General features: G+C 45.9%; 1 protein-coding gene across 4 annotated transcripts in view; it reads right to left on the minus strand.

Moving 5' to 3' along the window:
* The window catches only part of rgs19 (regulator of G protein signaling 19), a 39,591-nt gene that overhangs the window by 14,603 nt on the left and 19,988 nt on the right, over nucleotides 1–5,000 (minus strand). The gene's annotated exons all lie outside the window — the stretch shown is intronic.

Below are 5,000 nucleotides of genomic sequence, written 5' to 3' on the forward strand. Positions count from 1 at the left end.
CTGGTCTAAGAACAGCTTTGGTATAATTATCTGTGTGTGTGTGTGTATGTGTGTGTGCATGTGTGTGTGTATGTATAAGATATTTCAAACTAGAGGTGGCCAGATGACCTGAGAGGAATGGATCGACAGTCACAATTGACCCTGACTCTCCCCTCCACAAACCCCCCCACTCAGCAGAGAGATACAGGATGAGGGACAGGTCACCTGACCAATCATCAGACACGTAGGTCACACCAGACCTCACAGCCAATTGCAGACCAGTGGGGCATCAGTGCAGGCGGGGTATGGGGGAAATCTTTGCACGGCTTGTGTGCCTTGACAATATGGAGCGACACCTTTGTGATACCTCATCACGCACAAAGTGTATGTGCCAGATACAGAAGACGGTACGGTACAGACTGACCTTCCTCACAAACACAGGAGAGGATCAGACAGAGGAGATAGTACCAAACAGATGATAAAGCAGACATACCCATGGAGAGAGGGGGAGCGAGGGATGAGAAGAAGAGAGGCAGAGAAAAAGGGAGATATAGAGTGGGATAGAATGAGAGAGGGAGAAAAAGAGAGGGAGGGGGGGCATACAGGGATACTAAAGCAGTGTGATACATCATGTGACTATGCAATGAGGGCAACGCCATGTCTTCTTATCACACACACTCTCTCTCTCTCTCTCTCTCTCTCACACACACACACACACACACACACACACACACACACACACACACACACACACACACACACACACACACACACACAATCACACCTTGGGTGTATAGTGTGGTGACCCTTATGTCAGGGTAAATGGCTGAAGCAGAGGGCAGTGTGGAGCAGGGGGAGGGCGCCAGGCATTTATTTGAGGTGAACGTTGCTACAGATGACCCTGCTGATTTAAGAGGTTATTTTTAATATGCTAAAAAGCACCCGCCATAATTCTTTTCCAATTACATTTGGCCCAGCTGTCAGGAATAGAGGACCACTGTCCCCAAGTGTGCATGGGCCATCTGAATGGCACGGACAATAGAACGGCAACGAGAGATAGAGGGAGAGGGAGAGATGAAGAGAGAGAGAGAGAGAGAAAGATGAGCGAGAGTGTGAGTGTGAGTGTGTGTGCAAGCAAGAGAGAGAGGGAGAGAGAGAGAGAGAGAACTTACTGAGTGCATTAAAACAAAGGGCTTTTGTTGCCTAATGACCTGAATGGAGTGCAGAGCCATATTCAAACACATGGGATTCACCACAGGCTTCTGAGTCCTACTGACTGCCCATGTGTACACACACACACACACACACACACACACACACACACACACACACACACACACACACACACACACACACACACACACACACACACACACACACACACACTCCCTCTCATAAGCGTACTGCTGCTGTACTCACACACACAAACATCATAACTACATAACTACGTAGAAGGGCACACAAACAGTGCACATCTTCACCAAGGACACATGCAAAGTATTGTCAATAAAAAAATAATTTGCATAACCGCCCTGTGATTCCTATCAACTTCAAAATATAACAGGTTCTTCATTAGTCCATGTTAACACCCCCACCCATCATACGCACACATGCACGTACGCAAGTACGCACATACCACATTTCATGAAAATCAGACTCACAGACTCTGAGAGCATGTCCTTCATGGCGGAGATAACTCACAAACTACACATACAGCAATATATACGTACAGTTTCTTTCAAGTTCTCATCAACATGTCTATTGTCCATAAACATGTCTATAAATACATAAGTACATGCACAGGTCTAATTGGCTGTGGCACATGACCCTTGACCCTATTCATCGAAATCTGCTTACAAACGCTCTGCCTCTAATAGATGACATCTGACTTAAAATAACAAATAACTCTGTACTAGATCTTATTTCTCTGACCATCGTCAATTTGTAGTAGATACCAATAAACCATCTAGTTGTAAAAAAGTAAAGGGGGTCCCACAAGGCTCCTTACTTGGACCCTTGCTCTTCTCTTTGCACATCCTACCTGTAATAAGACTCGGAAAAGCATGACATAAATTTTCAATTCCTATGCTGAATATCCTCAAATATACCTGTCCATGAAGCCATACAAATTACCACCACTATGAAAACTTGCTTCAAATATGTTAAAATTGGACAACAAACAACTTGGCCGTAGGCCCTATACATCTGAAAAGTACACCTCTGTACATACACACAAGCATACCTCTGGCCACCAATGTATGCTGGCCTCTCACTAACAAGTGTTAGGATCTTGGTGCGATCATCAATCAGAACCATTTCCTTCAACTTTCACATGCTATAAAACATGTTGCGGGAAAAAAAAAAACATTGCTCTTTGACCTATGTAATATAACTGAAATCAGGAATTCCATATCCTTTAGTGATGCAGGAAAGACAATCCAGGTATTTGTCACTTCAAGACTTGACTACTACTATGTTTATCTTCTCAATGTAGCAACAACTCAATAAAAGCCTTAAAACTTGTTTGCACTCACACACACACACATACAGTACATACACACACCATATCAGCAGGGTTATGCTCAAGGCCTCTTCCTGTCAAAAGGAACTTTTTCCTTGCCACAGGCACCAGTGCATGCTTTAGGGGTTGGGGCTCTGGGTTCTAGGCACTATATAAATAGAAATGAACTCAATTGAATTGTAGTCAGTGAACCGGGGCTGTGGGCAGGTCGGGGGCAATGCTGTTATGTGGTTAGCACTTGGATTCTTTTGGTAACAAAAACAAATGGCTAGACACAAGGGGATTGTGGGAATTTCAGATATGCATCTGTCCAGTCCGGAGTAGCCCTTTGGCGTGCGCACACACACACACACACACACGAACACACACACACACACACACAAACAGTGATCATGGGCTGCCGTCATGCTTTCACACGGGCACTTAATTAAAGTGTGTGTATGTGTGTTTATGTGTGTGTGTGTGTGGTGGGGGGCTACGGATTAGTGCCCCGCTGCTCATTCTCAGACAGTGAGCCTTTCTCCCAACTGTCTCTCTCGCTCTCACACCCTTCAGCCCCCTTTTCTCTGTCCTGTCATTGCTGGTGCACTCATCAGCCCCTGCTCTCTCTCTCTCTCTCTCTCTCTCTCTCTCTCTCTCTCTCTCTCTCTCTCTCTCTCCTCTCTATCTTTCTCACTCTCTCTTTATCTCCTCACTCTTCTCCTCTGTTCCTCCTCTCTGTCTCACTTTACACATCTCTTTTCTCCTTTCCGTGTTATTCTTGATCTCTTGATATTTGCTTAATTCACACCTTTTCTCTCCTATGCACATGCGTGCACACACACACACACACACACACACACACACACACACACACACACACACACACACACACACACACACACACAGCTGTTGATGGGGGACCGGGAGGCGTCACCAGGGGTGCCGTTTTCATCTGCTTCATATTTTCGCAACAAATCCCGGGCCGTTCGTGACCTTTCCCTGAGTTTTCGCAGGGCCTGCTCTGCTCAGCACAGCGCTCCGCTCTGCTGGCCGGCACAGACTCTGCTGCGGCTATTTATAGCAGCCCAGCGGATTGGCAGTCGTCTATGCCTCCATTCCTCTTTTTTCTCCCCTCTCGTTTTAGGCTCTACTTAGGCTATTTATTTTCCATGACTGGGTGACAGGGTCAGCCATGATGCTCACTTGCTCAAATTGTTGGAGTAAAGAGAGGTTGAGGTCTCAAAAGGGAGAGTGTACATATGTGTACTTATTTGTGTGTGTGTGTGTGTGTGTGTGTGTGTGTGTGTGTGTGTGTGTGTGTGTGTGAATGTGAAAGAGACATGCTCAGCATGTTTATGTATTTATGTGAGAGAGTGTCTGTCTGCATGTGTGTGTGTGTGTGTGTGTGTGTGTGTGTGTGTGTGTTTGTGTGTGAGAGAGACAGGGACAGAGAGTGAGTTACTGTGTGTGAGAGTATATGTTTACATGAGGGAGAGTGTGTGTGGGTCACAGATGGTGTGGGGGACTCCTTGGACAAACACTTTTTTCAGTCCCTGTCAGACCAAACAAATGTTCGCCTCTCCCTTCCTCCCTCCTTCCTTCTCCTCCTCCTCCTTCTTCTCCTTTTCTCTTTTTCCGCCACCGTCTTCTCTTTCATGGTGTAACGTTTCCCCCCAGAGAGTCACGTCGTGTCTGAGTTTATTAAAAGCCTTGAATGTTTGTGTTCTTATCATCTCACAGGGCCTGTTCCACACTGGCTCACAGCAACATGGGGCTATTTCTGTTTGGAGAACACACACACAGACACACACACACACACACACTCTTTCTCTTGTGACATTGTTCATGCCCTCTTCTTAGGTACACCATGTTGTCCAAATGCTCACAGCGCCCTTTTTCTCTAGTCATAGGCGGACCAACATTCTCCATCATGCTATCTTCTCTTCCCACACACACACACACATACACACCTGCTGATCCACCCAACCACACACACAGCTCTCTCCCAAGGCTCATTTACAATGTACACAAATGGCCATAACGTACACATCGTATGCATATACATCAAGCTGTTAAATGCCTTATGTACAAACCCATAAACAAACATTATACCAATACGCTGTACTCGTATACTGCTATGCACACAAACACATAAACAGATATACACATGCACAGTTAACCTTATCACCCTTAGGCATCAAGTATACACTAAGACATTCCTATGGCATAAGCCCATCACTATCCCTAAGACATTTACACACTCTCACACATACACATGCAAACACACACACACACACACACAGAGGGAAAGAGAGAATACCATACCGTCTCATCCCGTACCCAATACACAGCCGTAATCCCACTAGGTTCAGAAAGTGCAAGCATTCCATACAGCCCCTGATCCTGAGGAACGCCTCTTATCACACAGCTCCCTGTTCTACAACAAATTGATGTTCCAGAGCACTAACACCCCCCCCACACACACACCTCAGAACACGCACACACACACACACCTCCC

The sequence above is a fragment of the Sardina pilchardus genome, chromosome 7, assembly GCF_963854185.1.
Source record: "Sardina pilchardus chromosome 7, fSarPil1.1, whole genome shotgun sequence".
In the NCBI taxonomy this organism is placed as follows: Eukaryota; Metazoa; Chordata; class Actinopteri; order Clupeiformes; family Clupeidae; genus Sardina; species Sardina pilchardus.